Below are 18,745 nucleotides of genomic sequence, written 5' to 3' on the forward strand. Positions count from 1 at the left end.
TCTCTGTAATCCCTGTCATCTGGATTGTTGAAATCCCCCATTAGAGTGTCATTTGACCAGCCCAGAACTCCTTGGGTCGTTAACTTCATCATAATATTTATGATATGCAGCAGCATCTGCTTGGAAACACAGGGTTCTTTACTCCCTTGTTTTTTCTTAATTCTGTCTAGATCCTGCACTACGCCAGTCATGATTGTCATATCCTTTACTGTCTAGTTTTCTCTTATCTAGTTGGTCTAAACATCATGGGAGCAGGGAATCACCCCTCTTTTCAATTTAGGCTTAAATATAACTCTCTATTTTCTTTAAATAATCATACCTGCCTAGTTTGTTACCCTGGCAAATATTCTTTTCACTGAATTACAAAACATTTTAAATATATTCATGGTTTTAAATTACTAACAAATTTCTTTCAGCCCTTGACCTCAAATTCTATTTTGCTTTAGACTTACACACATAAGGGAGCATATCACTCTAAAATGTGTGCAGATATACTTAAGGGCAACAGAGATTCAGAAGAACCTTTAAGTTCTGAAGGTGAGGAAAGGTCAGGCTCAAGTTTAATTATGATCCCGGAGGAGAAAATGTCACATTATTATGTGGATAAATACATGTTAGTGTCAGCTAGGTTAAAAAATGTTTAAACATAATTTGTGGTATTTTTTCCTGAAAAATGAAACAGGCGCACCAAGAGTTTTTTAAAAATAGCCCCAAATCATGAATGCAGTGAGAAGTGGGAATATGGGGCTATTCGAGTTTGATATTAAGAGATTCAAGAAAGCGCAGTTGTGCTCGGTGTGATGAGCTTGCTTGTGGAAAGGTGAGAAAAGCTGAATATGCGTCAAGTTGAGGGGTGGGTTGAAACAGGATGAGCCTTATAGGGTGCTCAGCCTTGTGAGTGCAATGATACTGAAGAGCACATAAAGTTTGGGAAGACACTGGCTACTTAAAACTATGTGCTGGGGCCCCTAGTCAGCACATTCCATGTGTGCTTTCTCATAGTGCACCAACTCTGCAAAAGGGGCAAGTCTGGGCCCATGAAGAAACTCACCACGAGCAGACACTAATGCTCAGGAGGCAGTTCGTTTCCCTGAGGTGACACAGAGAATATGAAGCCAAGTGCGTGAGGCTCTGCGGCCTGTGTCTGTCCCACCACTCTGCAGTTCCTACCTGGTGTGACCTGTGTAGTATGTCTTTGGGACAGTTTCGTCAGTCATCATTAAAACTTTTCTGCCTAGCTATTCCACTGGGGACTCAACATTCATTCCTTCTAATGTAAGCCTCTCCTGGAAAACTGAAATCAACAAACCAGAATTCTCAGTTTGTTCTGCGGGTGTCACCATAACCACAGAATATCTCTTTCTTGCTCTTTAGCTCTGATTTCTCAGGGCTGCGACAGACCAGAAATTCTAGAAGATAGAAGCCAATTTATGTGGCTGATGGTTCATACTGGTAAACCCACCCAAGTGTTTAGAGTTTTGAAGCTCTAATATATGTATTAGGGTTGCATTTTTCCTTGTTTTAAAAGGCATTTCTAATTTTTTTGAATAGGGAATATTTTACATGATGCCAAGATCAGAAGGTATAAAAATGTGTATAATAATCCCCCTCCCATTTTTGTGAGCTAGTTGATGTCACACTGGTAGCTCAGAATTAGCCACAATGGGAGTATTTACACCATAAAAATAGCAAATGCTACAAATCAGGCTTCTTTGCTTTTCTGGAGAGTTGGTTGTTAAATACCTACCCGTATGCCACTGGCTTTGACCATCCCTTGTTCTAAGCCCCAGTAAAACCAATTGTCTTATGAGTTACCCAAAAAAGGGGTCTAGAGCAATGCAGCCAAACATGGAATATCTTGGCACTAAAGAAGCTTGCTATGTATTGTCTCTATTTATTTGCAGTGATGTTGCCAAGTGTAACCACTTGTCTCTCACACAGATGCCCAGACCAGTGACCCCTGGAAACTTCATCCACAGAGCATGCTTCTGTGCTTTCACAGGGTTTATCTTCTACTATACGTTTTACTGTACAGCATACATGTGGCTTACTAAGGCTTACTAAGGCACTGACAGTGCTTGCTACTTCCTGTTCACCAGCTCCAGTTAGCCACAATATCAACTTAATGGATCTGTGAGTCAGAATACTCTGATTACCACCTGGACCCTGTGACTTATTAAAATAATTACTCCCATTTACTCTCTGATGGTCAAGCAGAGCCACTGGGCATCTACCAGAATCCTCTCATTCCCATTGAAATCAGGTCCAATTCTATAAAGGCACATCTCATCATTATCACATGCCTACTAAATGCAGCTTTTTAAATAGGGCTTTTTGTTTTTGCACAACAAGGGAAACCAACAACAAAACAAAAAGACAACCTACTGAATCAGAGAAAATATTTGCAAGTGATATGACCAATAAGGGGTTAATATCCACTATATATATAAACAGCTCATAAAACTCAACATCAAAAAAACAACCTGATCAAAAAATGGGCAGAAGAACTGAACAGACATTTTTCCAAAGAGGAAAAGCAGATGGCCAACAGGCAGATGAAAAGAGGCTCAACATTGTTAATCATCAGGGAAATGCAAATCTAAACCACAGTGAGCTATCACCTCACACCTGTCAGAATGGCTGTCATTAAAAAGAGCACAAATAACAAATGCTGGCTAGAATGTGGAGAAAAGGGAACCCTCGTAAACTGTTGGTAAGAATGTAAATTGGTGCAGTCACTGTGGAAAACAGTATGGAGGTTTCTCAAAACACTGAAAATACAACTACCAATGACCCAGCAATCCACTCCTGGGTATATATCTGGAAAAAACCTCAAACACTAATTCAAAAAGATACACGCACCCCAATGTTCATAGCAGCATTCTTTACTATAGCCGAGATGTGAAAGCAATTTAAGTGTCCATTAACAGATGAATGGATGTAGAAGACGTGGTATATACATACAACAGAATACTACTCAGCCATAAGAAAGAATGAAATTTTGCCATTTGCAGCAACACAGATGGATTTGGAGGGCATGATGCTAAGTAAAATAAGTCAGGCAGAGAAAGAAAAATCACTGTATGATATCACTTATACGTGGAATCTGAAAAAAAAAATAAACTAGTGAATGTAACAAAAAAAGAAGCAGACTCACAGATATAGAGAACAAACTAGTGGTTACCGGTGGGGAGAGGGAAGTGGGGAGGAGTAGTATAGACGTAAGTATTTAAAAGGTACCAACTATTAGGTATAAAATAAATTACACAGATATATTGTATAGCATGGGGAATATAGTCAATATTTTATAATAACTATAATGGAATATAACATTTAAAAATTGTGAATCATACAACTATAACATATCATATTGTACAGCAACTAAATGTCAATGAAAATAATAAATAAATAAATAAATAAATAAATAAATAAATAAATAAATAAATAGTGCTTTCCAATGATGCTGGTGCTCCCTTCACCAAGGTGTTCCTTAATGCTTCAGTAAATAAAATATCCTCTGGTCTTCTTGCTGGTTATGACTGAGGATGGGAGGTGGCTCTGCGACTTATATATAAATAGGTCCACTTCACCATTCTTACCAACTTAAATTTTGAAGTATGCCCTGTACAGCCTGCTCAGCAAGTTCCAGCATCACAGTCTCTTTAACTATAGGCCCATTACCTAGGCTTCAAGGAACCACACCCAGGTGCTTGAGCCAACACATTAAACCACAATGCTTTGTGAGGATTCATATCGACACATCTGGCCTGAAACAACTATATGTTTTACCTAACGCACTTCGAATCAATACCTGTGCTGTTTCCTAGACTCCTGCTAATACAAATGGGCAATTATACTTTATCTCTCCTACAGAAGACCTTGCATTTCTTTCTTTGGGCTATGCTGGCACTTAATTCTCACTATGAGTTTGGAAGTAAATAAGGGATGGTCAGGCTGGATAGGGGAGGAACTAGCTCCCCTTGTGAGATGACTGTCCTAAGTTAAGCCAACAAAGGAAATTTATGAAAGGCAAGTCAAGCTCTCTTGGGAAGGAGCTGGGCTGCTCACTCAGGCAAGGAAGATTTAGGGAGATTAGAGTGTTCAAAATTTTCAGCCTCATGTTTAGTTTTCCAAATATCCCTACTCTAAGCCTCAGAATCCCACCCACCCTCATTAACTAGTGCCTTAACTGGCATGATACCTGGAGAGGCTGGACATTGAACTAGTGCTATTTCTGTGTTACACATACGTTTAGTCTCTGGACATAATTTTTGGTCACATGTGCCCTTTAGAAAATATTTTTTAAGGCCACTATTGAAGCTTTTTGATTAATTTTCTGTTCCTTGAATTGAAGGTTCAAGTCCTTAAGTGTAAAATTCCACCCTTTTCAGTAAGTTCTTCAAGGCAGTCAGAAGCAGCCAGGTTACAAATGACAACCACCACTGCTGCCAGAGCAATTAGGAAGAGCCTTAGTCATCTGATCTTCCTTGCCACCCACTTGCATAGTATCCTACAACAGGGGTATCTGGAGTAATCAAGATATTGCTACATATCAGGGATTACTATTATCCTACTTTCTCCTGGAAGAGGGTATCTGTGAGCTTACCAAAGGTATGAGCAATGGAATCCAGGAATACCATTTTGAGAGTTTCCTTGAGCCACTTTTAATACCAATTACTGTAACAGTCAAGGCCCCCACAGGAAACAAATGGCATACTCAAGGAGTTTCATGGAAGAAAATTTAATGAAGGAAATATTTTAAGAAGGGTGATGTATTAGCTAGGGCTCTCCGGAGAAACTGAAATAAGAGAGACAGACAGAAAGAAAGACAGACAGACAGACAGATGGACAGATTTTATTACCAGGAATTGGCTTGCATGGTTAAGGAAACTGACAAATCCAAAATCTGAAGATCCAATATCCCTGTCTGAGTCTGAAGATCAGGAGACTCTGCAGAACTAGGAAGAGATGGTTTTCTAGCTTGAAGACCTTCGGCAGGAGAATTTCCTTACCTGGGGTAGAGGGTCAGCCTTTTGTTCTCCTCAGGCCTTCAGCTGGTTGGATAAGGCTCACCCACATTATAGAGGGAAGCTGCCTTATTCAGACCACTGATTAAACATTAATTTCATCATAAAACACCTTCACGGAGACAGCCAGAATAATGTTTGACCAAATATCTGAGCACTCCACAGCCCAGTCAAGTAGTTGAAGCATAAAATTAGCCATCACAGATGGTGTGGAGTTAAGGGGACTGAAGAGAGACGGCGAAAGCCCAGGGATCTGCTGCAGCAGCAATCTGTTACCAGCATTTGGCCCGCAGGGACAGTGGGGAAGAACTGATGTCATCAGACTCTGGTGATGGCCATGCATGGAAGAGGACATCTGATATTAGCTGTGGTGACAGAGAAACAAAATCTCTCCCAGACTCACTCTTGTCAAGACAGGAGTCAGTGGAATATATCTTGACTTCTCTCTTCCTCTCCCTTCCAATCTCTTGCTGACAACCTACCCTTACATTAATCCAACCTAAAAAGAAATCAGAGGGTAGAGGAGCCAGGGTGATACATTCAATAGAGGTCAGCCTCCTGGACCAAAAAGTGTGGCCCAAAAGGAGTGAAAATAGAAATGGGGCAGAGGAGCAGACAGAGAATAACCATTGCTCTTTCTCTGGTACAAGTGTGTGTTTACACTAAATTCAAAGAAGTGGGCTCACTGGGTCAAAGGGTGGATACAGTTGTAATTTTTATAGATTTTCTCATCCCCTCTTAGGGATTATAACCGTTTACATTCTCTCTGGTCCTATATGCGAACGACTTTCATCCCACAGCTTGTCCACGTATGTGCTATCAAAAGTTCAGGTTTTTGCCAATACGGTAGGTGAAAAATGTTATTTCTGTGTAGTTTTATTATACATTTCTCTTTTTATAAGGGAGTATAACATATCTTTTCATGTAAGTTAATAAGAGCTCATTCAATTATAAGTGGTAGAAAATTCAATCTGGCTTAAGCTACAGAGAAGAAATAAGACAAATCAGTGGGTGTATCTAGAGACATGCCTTGATTCAAGGACTCAAAGGATGTCATCAAGCCTAGCCTGTCTTCTCTGTCTCACTGTCCCTTTGCCTGTTTGTATCTCTGTCTCTCCCAGTCTCTGTCTCTTGGTCTCTCTCTCTCTCTCTCCATGTACCCTTTACTTGGCTCTACTCTCAGACGTTCTCTCCTCTTGCAGTGACCCCAGGCGGCGCCAGACTTTCATCCTCACAGCTCCAAGTTCAGCACAAAGACCCAGGCCTGCCTCTCAGTGACTTCAGTTGTACTACGTGCCTGTCCTTGGGCCATCACTGCAGACAGCAGGATGTTCTGCTCTGTTTGCCCAGGACTGTGTCACGGGACCGGGCACCCTTCTACACATGCATATATCTTCAAAGAGGTCCATTTCAAACCAATGCAGCTATGCTACTCACAATAAAAACCATGCTCATCCACATCCCAGAGGGAGATGAGATAAACAACCCCAAACTCATAAATATACTGGTTATTGCTCCAATCCAGAATATCTAGGTGATGAGCAGTCTTCTCAATTGAGTCCTAATTTACTGGCTTCTCGTAGCCAGCAAACTATGATTAAATGAAAACCATAGCTCACATTATACACTTATAGGGAGAGAGAATGACAAATGAAATAAAATCTTCCATTTGGAAAAGAGGAGAGTGGGAAGCTGCCCACAGTGGTCTCTGACCTTGAATACTTACTAAGACCCCTGACCCTAAGGGGAAGTAAGCTCACTAGTCATATAATGTGACCACTCCCGAAGGTTCTCTCCTCTCTGTACCTTCCATGGCCTCATCTGAGGTGGGACCTTTGGCGAGGATGCCCCTTCTATAGGCTGCATTCCTGAAGAGGTAGTTTCAAGGGGCTGGAATGATTTTGGAGATTGAACAATGGCAGGCTACTCTTTGTTGGGTTTAACATTTTTCTGGCTGTGAATCTCTCTTGAAACGTTAGGAGGCAACACTCCTGTAAGGTAAGTATTATTATTCTCATTTCATAAGTGTAGATACCACTCAGAAACGTGAAGCAGCTTTGCCTAAAGCCATACAGCTGGGGAGTGACAAAGCCAATATTTGTAACCAGAAGAGTCTACCTTTACCCCTCTATTTCATACTGCTTCCCTGTGTACTTTATATTAAAATAGTTTTATTTGCAATAGCTCTATCATTATTAGCAAAACTTTCATATCCAGCAACTCTAGTGGGAAATTTATTCTCACTGCCCTCCTTCCAGCCTACTAAATTTCTGTCAGTCAGAAGAAGAAAACAATGGGGAAAAAAAAAAACAAGAAAAATTCTCAGTTTGTCCTGCAGGTGCCACCCTCATCACAGAACATGTATTTTCAGCTTTGCAGCACAGCTCTCTCAGGGCTGAATAGCTCAGGCATTCTTTTTCAATTTGTAATTCATTTAATTTTTGAACAGGTCATATATTTATAATGGCTCAAAAACAAATAAAAAGTGAAAAAAGAATATAGTTGAAAAAATTTCCATTTCATCAAGTCCATGCCAAAAGTTACCAGTTGTCAGTTAATTTTTTACCTCCAGAGTATGTTTTATTCCTAGACAAGAAAATGTTTTTTAAAAACTACCTTATTTTATCTTGCACGATAGCTCACTATAATATTTTTTCTCTTGATTATTCCATTGGAAATCCTTTATATCAGTACCTAAAAAATTCTCTCTTTTTATAGCTTCAGAGTATTCTCACTGTATGGCTATACCTAAATATATCCACTTGGTTCTCTAGTAATGAATATGTAGGTCGATTTTTTGCCAATAAAAATAATGCTAAAATAAGTAGCTTTGCATATAGTTCATTTTGCATATGTGTGAATGTATCTGAAAGCATTTGAGGATACATGCATTTGCAATGTTTACTGACACTTCTAAATTGCCCTCTGTGGGTCTTGGACCAGCTTATGCGCCTGCCAGCCATGTATGAAATTGTCTATTTCCCCAAAGCTTGGCCAATATAGTGTGTTTTGGATTTTTGCCCATCAATCTGAGAGTGAAAAAAAAATAGTATCTCAGTTTTATTTTCTGTTTCTCTTATTACAAGTGAGTTTGAACCTCCTTTGGTTTAAGAGTCATTTAAATGAGTTAGAATCCTTTTGATCTCAAGTAATAGAAAGCCCAACTCCATAGCATCTGCAAGAAGATGTTTGTTTTCTCATGACTAAAAAGTCTGGAGGTAGAGAATTTCCAATGGGCCTTAAACTAAAGGTTTAAACGTCACCGAGACCAGTGATTTCCCTCTCTCTCTCTCTCTTTTTCTCTCTCTCCGTCTGGCTCACTCACTTGCTCCCTTTCCCCTTCCCTTTCTCTCTCCTGCCTCAGCTGTCTTCTGCTTTGACCCTCTCCTCAAACAGACTGCTGGATGCTCACAGATCTGCACTGGATGGAGGATGCAGTGCTTTGACTGGCTAGGCCCGAGTCATGTGATAGGGCCCAAATCCTCCCAAACTAGATGGACTGAGTGAGGAGTGGGGATTCTGGCTGTCCTATGAGAGGTGAAAGTGTGTTATGTGAAGAAGGATGGATAGGCACTGGTTGGTGAACACCACTGATCTGTGCTGTAATCACCCCTTTGACAGCTCAACATCCGCATACTATTCACACACATCCCCTAAAACACACCCATCCCGTAACTGTAATGAAGTTATAATCACAGGCTGTGAAACTGCACTCACCCTCTTCCCAAAGGGAGACCACACAGCAACTCAGGTGGTTATCGCTCCAAGTTCAAGATTTCTGAGTGATGCACAGTCTTCTTGGTCAGGTCCTGATGTGGCTCCTCCTGGCCCAGCAACCTGTGGTTCCAGCAAAACCATTAGGCACACATGAAAGGACAGAGAAATCACAGAGTAATTCAACAAAACATCCATTTAGTAAGGAGGAGAGTGGGAAATGGCAAAGCGTCTCTGGTCCAGCACACGGAGGACAGGAATAGCAAGGTGTCCCTGACTGGGCAGTAATGTGAGTCTCTCAGCCACCCTGGCACTCTGGTCCATTCTCTGGATTCGATGCCTTTGTTCTGTACTTCCACACCCCCTGTGAGCTGGAGACTCTGGAGGAGGAGGTCGCTTCTGTGGGTTACATCTCATAAGCAGCTCTCTTCCTGTTGGAATGGGTTTGGGGTGCTTAGAATCGCCTTAAGGATTAAATTATCACAGGCTGTTGTTTGCTAGATTTTTGAGTTTCTCTAGCAAGATAAGTCTCTTAAAACACTGTGAGGCATTAACCTGCAATATAGACAGCATATTTCTCACTTTCCAAGAGTAGACACTGGCTCAGAAATGTTAAGTGCTTTTACATACAGTCATATAGTAGGTGGGGAGGAACCTGAGTGACAAAGCCACTATTTGTAACCAGCTCTAAGGTCTAAGTTTGCAATATGCTTTTATGAAAAATTATGTTCACAGTAACTAGCAACTCTAATGGGAAAAATCACCATTCCTCACCTGTGCCCTGCTACACTCTTCTGATGTCCCCTCCCACACCCCGACCTTCCCCTCCCAGAAAGCACAAAGAAACAAACTGAAATATTCTGCTTTTCCTGTGGGTGCCGCTGTAACCACAGGATATTTCTTTCCAGCTCTGGAGTCTGCCTCTTAAGGCTGGAAAGGAGCAGAAATTCTAGAAGATGGAGTCCTGCCTAAATACAATTCTAAGGACCGCCTCACTCACAAGTCTAGAGTTCTATAGCTCCATCATGTAAGTTAGAGTTATTTTCCTCCGAAATTTTACTTATCTCATTTTTGAATTGGTTATACATGTACAGGTTTCAAAAATTAAAATGTACAAAAAAATCTTATTTAAAAAAAAATCCCCCTCTATCCCTGTCTCTTATCCACCAATTTCCTCTGTGTAGCCTTTATGATGGTAATTCTTTTTTTGTCTATTCTTCCAGAGATTTTAATACATATGCAAATAAATATGAACACAAATTCCTTTTCTCATCTCTTTTTAATGACAGTTATAAGCAGCTATTCACATTTTTCTGTTCCTTTTCTTTTTCTTCTACATAGTTATATATATTATGGGAAGATTTCCATTATCATGTCCTAAATAAATTTATTCATTTTAAGAGATTTAGAATCCTCCACGATGTGAATGAAACCGATTTTCCAGTGACGAACATTTACTTTGATTCCTATTGCTTGCACTTCCAAACAATGCTGCACTGAATAACCCTGTCCATGCTTCATTTTGCAAGCGAGGCTATGTATCTGTAGGACAAATTACACAATAGCGTAATTATGGGTCAAAAGATACATGTATTGGCAGTTTAACAAATATGTCCCATTTACCGTATTTAGGGATTCACATTCTCACTAGTAAAATAAAATATTTCCCCACAGTTTGGCCAACATAATATGTGATCAATTTTAATTTCATTTTTATCAATGTAATAGGGGGACAACATTATGTCATTTTAAATTCATACTTTTATTATGATTGAGGTTAAGCAACTTTTAATATGCAGCATTAGAAATGATTGGGGGTCTTTCAATTACAAGCAAAACAAAAACAAAACCCTTCAATCTGGCTTAAAAAAAGGGATTTATTGTCTTTACAACTGGAAAGTTGGGGGTAAACTCAGAGCTTTCAGGGTCCCTGGACACGAGGGTTCAACAGAGGATGCCCTCACTTGCTTTCTCTCTCTTTCTCTTGCTCTTTCCCTCTCTCTAGTCTCCCTTCATTTCCTGGCCAGGGGGGCTTCTGGACTGCATCCTCATAGCTCCTTCTGTGGGCTGCATTTATTTAGCATGTAACCTCTTGCTGATGCAGGTTCAGAAGCCCGGGGTTGCCACTGCGGGGGGGAAGCATCAGGATTCCTTATGCGACACAATTCACTTAAAATATTAGTAAGCAACAATACAATAAAGTCGAGATCATCCACATTTTACAAGTGAAGAAACTATGGCTTTTAAAAGATATACATGCTTTTGCCTAAAGCTACACAGATGGTAAATGTTAGGGACAGTATTTGTATCTAGGTGTATCATCCGATACTCAAATATACAGTGATTAACAAAATACTTTTGTCCAAGACGTCCAGTGGAAAATCAATCACCACCCCTATCCATGCCTGACCACGGACTCTCAGAATAAAAAAAGAAACAAATGAAAGATTCTCAGTGTGGCCTGTAGGTGCCACCATGACCACGGGCTACCTCTTTTCAGCTGTGCTGCACAGGTTACTTTAAGGATGAAATTCTGGAGGATGGAAGAAAACCTGCTCTTTCAATTTATGCAACTGACATTTCGTGCTGGCACCTCACATATAATTTAGAGTTCTGAAATTCTGCTATGTTGTTATCGTGTCTTTCTTTCTAAAACATATACATTGAAAATATTTATGACGAGTTTATGTAGTTCCAAAACAAATTAAATACAGTAAAATGAAAGTTATATAGTGAAAAGAACCTCCCTCCCAATCTTATCCCCTTTTCCAGTGTTCCACTGCCCCTTCCCAAGGATAACTACTCCTCTCAGTGTTTCTTCTATCTTTCCTGAGATATCCACACATATACAAGCAAATAGGAAAAGATATTTCCTTTAAGCCCTATTTATATACGTATTTTTTACACAAGAGTCTGCACTTAAAATCTTTTCTCTTAACATATGTTGAAGATGTGTTCTTATCAGCACAAAAAGAAATTCCTCATTCCTTTTTACAGCTTCATATACTCCCCTACATGGATGTACCGTATTTTTCATTTATTCAGTCCTTATTGATAGACATTTACATTGATGTTTTCCTATTTCAAACAATGCTGTGATGAATAAATGTTCCTTCATTTTATATGTACAAGTATATCTGTAGAATAAATCCTAGAAGTGAAACTGTTGAGCTAAAAGGTAAATGCATTTCCAATTTTGATAAACATTTCCAAATTACTACTACATGGATTGTATCATCTTAACACTCCCACCAACAAAGTATGGGAATTCCTATTTCTCCATGAACTGGTCAGTTACAGTGAGTTATCAAGGTATTGGATAAATATCTGCAAATCTAATAGTTGAAAACTAGTCTGTCTGTGTGGTTGTATTTCCTATATATTAAGTGAGATTAAGCATCTTTTCACTTATTGAAGATCCACTGCATTTAGTTGAGATTTTTTCACTTGCAAAGTTTAGAAACCCCAACTCATAGTAACTGAAGCAAAAAAAGCAGAAATTTGTTATTCACATAACAGGGCATGGATGTGCTTGGATTTCTAGATCTCTCCCTCTGCCCCAGCTTCTATCTTCAACAGGCTTCTTTCAGGTGGTGACCCCCGGCAGTTTCAGACTTATAACCTCCTAGCTCCAAGTTTAGCAAAAAGCTCTGAACCAGATTCTCTTATCATTAACTTGAATTGGACTGCATGTTCATTTTACTGGATATAAAGATTACAGTGGTCTGATTGTCCAGGTCTGAGCCAAATTTTTCTTTTTGAGCCAGCGGTGGAGTCAACTTTACCCACACTATGTGGACTGAGGGTTGGGGTTAAGATTCAGAGATTAGGGTTGCGACTTTCTTGAGGAAAATTAGAGTTGTATAAGAGAGAGGAAAAGGAATGAGGAGTGAAATGGGTACACAGTATGACGCTTACCCTTCTTACCATATGTATGTCTCAAGAGATGCTCATGTCTATGGAAACATTTAAAAATCACTCATCCTCTTTCTAGAAGGCAATCTAGTCTTCAAATATGGGATATATGTAGGTGATACGGGTTCTTGGTCGAATATAGCCTTGGCTTCTTCTAAGTATAGGAATTACAGTAATTTATAGTAAATATTACATTTACTATACATAAAATACTATAATAATCTATAGTAAATCATAACATCAATCACCCTCAAGCAATACCCAGACTATTCACCAACAGAGAAAGGACAGTATCATTATAATAAAAAAAAACTCTATTGCAAATGCAGAAAATGAGAAAAACAACAGTGGCAACTAGAACATCACTCATAATATGTCTTTGAGTGCCTTAGTGATATAATCTGGCCATTCTGGTTTTCTTCTCTAGAAAGATTTTTTTTTTTTTGAGGTGGTCTTTGTTGGTTTGTGCTCAGGGGGAACTGAGCTTGTCTTAGGGACTGGACATCACTGACCTCTACTAGCCGTGAGCTTTAAAAGCAACACATTGGTAAGGAAGGTAATGTTATCCACATTCTGTAAGTGAGGAAAGCAGGGCTTGAAGAGGTTAGGGACCTTTGGTATGAGAGACAGGGGGAGCGTCCGAGTCCGGGTATGTTTCCTTCTTTTGCACATTGCCATCTCAATCTGCTCTCTGTAAAATGGCTTTGATTTCAGTGCTTACATCAAAACTTCTATTTCTAACAGCAGCAAAGGGAAATCCATGCTCACAATCCCCAACCGTATATTCTAAACTTCCCTGCCTTTAAAAGGGGAATAAAGTAACAAAAATTTCTCCATGTGTCCTGTAGGTACCACCTTAATCAAGGAATATTTCTTTTAAGCACTGCAGCCCTGATCTTTCAGAGCTACAATAGACCAGAAATTCTAGAAGGCTGAAGAAGCCTGGTTAGTCAATATACATTGTCAACAGTCCAGTGCCAGGATCTCTCCACATGTCCTTGTCCCAGCGAATTAGTTAGGATGTTACTCTTTTCTTTAAAATAAAGTTACTGAATTTTTGAATAAGTAATTATATTTACATGGCTCCAAAATAAAAAGAATAAAGGGATATTCACTAAAAAATAATTCTCCCTTCTAAACATGTCCCCATCTGCTAAATTCCCATACCTGCTTCCCAAATATGTAATGACTCATTAATTCCTTGCATATCTTTCCAGAGATTTACATATATATGAATATATTCTTCCCTTTTTATACAAATGATAGCATAAAACTGATTAGCAAAACAACATATCTTAGAAATATAACACGTTGAAATTAAAATTCTTGAATTTTAAAAAACATCTTTATAGTATTCCACCATATGGATGTACCATACTTCATTTAACCTCTTGATAGGCTTATTCATCTCTCTCAAGAGGTTGATTCATATCTCTTATTATTACAAACAATACTGTAATGAATAACTTCATACATATGATGTTTTTCAGACGTGTTAAGTACATCTGCAGAATAAATTTCTAGAAGTGGATTTGCTGGGGCAAAAGTTCACACATTTTTAATTTTAACAAATAGTCCCACGCTGCCCTTCATAAACATTGCAACCAACTTATATTTCATCAGATAGTTATGAGGGTACCTACTTCCTCACAGCATGTCCAACATAGTACATTATTGAATGTTCAGATTTTTAATCTGATAAGTGAAAAATAGCATCTCTGTTTCTCTTATTTTGGATAAGGTTGAACATCCTTTTATAAGTTTAACAGACAGTTGAAAAGTTGGGGCTTTTTCAATTGAAATCATCAGAAAACCAAACACCACTCAGCTAAAAGAAAAAAATGATGTTTTTTAAATAAGGTTATATAGTTATTTCATTTCACCATTCAGACTTCTGAGGTCTCACCCCTAGGTAAAGGAGCTCTCTGGGAAGCCTCTAGATTTGGTCTACCCCTCAGCCCCTCTGCAAAGGGACAATGACACCTTCTTGGTCAGGGGGTTGTTATTCTCCCAAATGTTGACAGTTACCACCAATTGTGTGATGGTGGAGCACACAGATTGCACAGAGGTTTGAGAATGAACTTGTTACTAAGTGACTCATTTCACTTAGGAGTGGATTTTTCTACCCATTTCTTTGCTTTTCTTCAACCTGTAGAGGAAGTACCTCACAGAGAGAACATACTCAGCCCTGGGCTCCAGTTCAGCATGGTTGCTGTAGTCATCTGGTGCCACCCCAAGATAAGGTTTTCTCCTTAATCTGACCCCAGCAGAATTAGAATCCACTGAACTTCTTCTATTTCCTCTGTTCTATTCCCCAGAATAGGGTCTTTCTTTCTTTCTTTTTGGCCAATCATTTCTGCACTCATCTCTTCCCTCCACCTGCAGAGTCTTGCATTTCTTTTAAAAATCAGCACAACATACATTCATCATCATTTATAAGCTGTTGTATTTATTACACAGAGCCATCTCCACTTGTTTACTTTACTTAACCTGGCTCCTATAGCTGCCTGTTCTTGTGACCTATAGTTAATCTTTTGTATAATTTGAGAAAGTGAAGTACTAGAAAAACCACACTTTCAAATTCCAAGTGCAAATGTAAGGAGGAAAAAAAACATTGCGGAGCGTAAGGCTTTGCCCACATTAATGCTAAAGTACTTAAAAAGAAAACTGTTATCTCTCCAAAATTTAGTTGTTTATTTCTTTTCTACTAAAATGGTTTAAATGACCAACTGTTTTGCTTTCAGATGAACACAACCTTACTGCTATTTTATAAGCTAGTTAGAGATCATAGACTAATTAGGAAAAAACACAGGAAATCCATGATAACCTAGAAAATATTTCAAAGTATTAGGGGAGTTTGCTTTAAATGGCATATTTATCATAGTCTCCTCACAAAACATCTTTGTGTAGAAGCTGAACACACATTAGTGTGGGAAGAATATGAGCTTTAGAGCAGTAAACTTGGATCAAACACAGCCTTGGTCACATTTTTTTTGTAAAGCTTGATAAATTATCAAACCTCACTGAGCCCATATACAAAATAATTAAGAATCTATTTTCATTCCATAAATACTGAGTCCACCACAATGTAAGCTCCATGACATTTGTAACATAGAAGGCAGGCATAATATTTGTTGTAGAGACAACAGACTTTGTGTAAAAGTCTATATGTACAAGTGGTGATCAAGACACAGTTTTCCCTGCACCCAGGGAAGCTTAGGAACTATTTGGGCAACCAGACAAGAAAACAGAACATTTTAGTGCAGCTAGAGGTGGGTGCAGATGAGAACATGAATTTGGGGACTACCAACAATTCCCTATACATTAATAGTAGCATAAAAGTGGAAAGGAATAAGGAGTCATGAGTTCAGAGAGGTAATGCAAGGGTATAGCATGAAGGTTTGGTGGTCTGGGCAAAGGCATTTGGCTTCTTCCCCAAAGCAAGGGGAACCCTTAAAGGGTTCTAAGCAAAGAAATGTCATCATTGGTTGTGTGTTTTAAAATGCTCACTCCAGCTGCTGTGCAGAGGATTGGAAGGGAGCAAGACTCTGTAGAGGAACCAGTCTAGGTAAGAAATAATGGTAGCTTCAACCAGGAAATGGCAGTGGAAATGAAAAAAAGTCAATAAATGTGAGAGACATTAAAATGTAGAAACTAAGTGTAATGACTGATTAGACAGAGTCACCGAGAGAAGGAGGGGAATAGGGCAGGAAGCTGAAATTCCTACTCTTACAACTATTCACACAAATAGTAAACACAGGGAGAGCAACAAGAATATTTAGGGGAGGTTGAAGAAATAATGAGAAAAATTGCATAAGATAATCACAGTCTCTTGGCGCTGTCCAACTGACTGTTATATATGTGGGTCTGAAGCTCAAGAGAGAGATCCGGGAGACATCAGTTTGAAAGTCAGCAGCATGCAGATGCTTACTGAAACTAGGAGCAGATGCGACTGGTCTGGGTTAATGCGTAAAGCAGAAAATAAAGAGTCTAGAGTCCAACAATAGTTAAGGCAGTGGCTGTGAACCACTGGGGAGCCCATAAAAAACAGTGATGCCAGGACCCCACTCAAGACCAATTAAATCAGAATCTCTTGCCTAGGCGCCAACATTTTTTCAAAGCTTTTCAGGTTATTGCAATATATAGACATAGTTGAGAACTCTGATTTAAGGAGTAAGCAGAGGCAGAGGAGAGTTTGGGTAAAAATTCAGGTGATATAATGTCATGAAAATCCAAAAGAAAGAATATTTGAAAAAAGAAGAGTGGTCAACAGTGTTATATGCCTTGAGGAGCAACAACAACAACAATAAACCACTGCTAGCTTGAACAGCATCAGGAGTGAAGGAGGACTGGCACGTTGCTGTAGAATATTAGTCAGAACTCTGATGCTAAAAGACCCCAGCAGAACTGGCTTAAATAAGACAGAGGTATATTTCTCACTGAAGCCCAAGAAGTCTGGGGACAGTTCAGTCTGGAATGGCATTCCATTGTTTCAATTCCCCAGAGCTTTCTATCTTGTTCCCATGTCATGTATGTTTCCATTCCCAAATTCATCTTATGGTCCAAGCCAGTGTTTGAGCTGTTTCATCTACATTCTACCAGCAGGAAGGAGATAAAATATAAGAAAGGCAGGCTCTCTCCTTTTTAGAACATTTCTCCAAAGATACATATATCATCTCCTTTGGCATCCCATCAGTCAGAACCTCAAGACATGGGCACACAGAACTGCAAGGGAAGCTGGGAAATACAGTTTTTACTCTAGGCAGTCAAGTGACCAGCTAAACAGTATAGTATAGGGATAAATGCTTCCTTATCTCTATGGAATGCTTTCTAACTTTGCCATGCCTATATATAATCCAAGGTGCTTATTAAAGACAGACTTTACCTACTTTCAAAGACTCCATAAAAATGATACAAATGAACTTACAAACCAAAAATAGACTCAGATACATAGAAAACAAACTATGATTACCTAAGGGGAAAGGGGGTGGAGGGGAAGGATAAATTAGGAGTTTGGGATTAACATACACACACTACTATATATAAAATAGATAAACAAGGACCTACTGTATAGCATAGGGAACTATACTCAATATCTTGTAATAACATATAATGGAAAAGAATCTGAAAAAGAATATATATCTGTATATGTGTAACTGGATCACTCTGCTATACATCTGAAACTGATACAACATTGTGAATTAACTATGCTACAATAAAAATAAATTTTAAAAATTCAAAAATTTTCAAAATAAAAAAAACAGACTTCAGGTCAATAGATCTGAAGATGAAGTCCACATAGCTGTGACTTTTAAAGCATTCTGGATGATCGTGATGCAGGGGGTCCACAGACAGCACTGAGAAATAACGTCCTCCCTCAGGTCTCTTTGCAACTAATGCCTCCACTGCCTTTGGTTTTCTGCTTGGTACACCTAAAATTCCTCTTTTCACCCACTGTTGACATAAAATTCCAGTTTAAAATTAATTCTTCCAAGAACCCTCAACTATCAGTTTTACTCCATAATTAATGTACTTCTTCAGCATTTTGATAGAGACGCTTACATGATTATATGCAGGTGGTGTCCTGTGCTTGTTCCTTCTGTCATGTGAAATTGCATTCCCTAATCTCCCATCGCCACTTTAGACTGCAATCTCCCTAAGCGCAGGGACCCTATCTCTGACCAGAGCACTTTTCAAATGCTGGAAGGTGCTCAGAAACTGTATGCTGAATGACTAAACAAATAGATGAACAAATATGAGAATGTACAGGGATTCAAAAAATAGAAAAATTGATAGGGATACCAAAAGCAAGCTGTCTATTGGAAAACAAAGATGTGAGAAACAGAATAAAGTAATGAAAAAAGCCAAGGTTAGCAGGAAGAGAATCATTAGAGCCTGGAAGACAATGTGGGTGATTTAATCATAAATAGTTTTAAGAAACATGGGAAAAGGAGTCCTCAGGCAACATGAAATAGACTCTTAAGTACCAGACAAACCTGAGAAAAAAAGGTAGTGAGAAAATCAATTCACAGAAATTCAACAAAGCTTCAGTGGACCATCCCTTTTCAATCACTTGGAAGGAAAATGAT

The 18,745-nt window shown here is 39.0% G+C and overlaps 1 protein-coding gene across 8 annotated transcripts in view; it reads right to left on the minus strand.

Annotated features, from left to right (window-relative positions):
* Positions 1–18,745, minus strand: part of DYNC1I1 (dynein cytoplasmic 1 intermediate chain 1) — a 435,553-nt gene that overhangs the window by 333,106 nt on the left and 83,702 nt on the right. For 7 of the 8 annotated variants that reach the window (XM_072964956.1, XM_072964954.1, XM_072964953.1 and 4 more), the window contains one exon: positions 8,745–8,864. The exons of the other annotated variant lie outside the window; for it this stretch is intronic. The gene's annotated coding sequence lies outside the window, so the exon portion shown is untranslated. The remainder of the gene's footprint in view (positions 1–8,744; positions 8,865–18,745) is intronic. 8 annotated transcript variants of the gene reach the window in all.

Source organism: Vicugna pacos, chromosome 7, assembly GCF_048564905.1.
Source record: "Vicugna pacos chromosome 7, VicPac4, whole genome shotgun sequence".
Lineage (NCBI taxonomy): Eukaryota > Metazoa > Chordata > Mammalia > Artiodactyla > Camelidae > Vicugna > Vicugna pacos.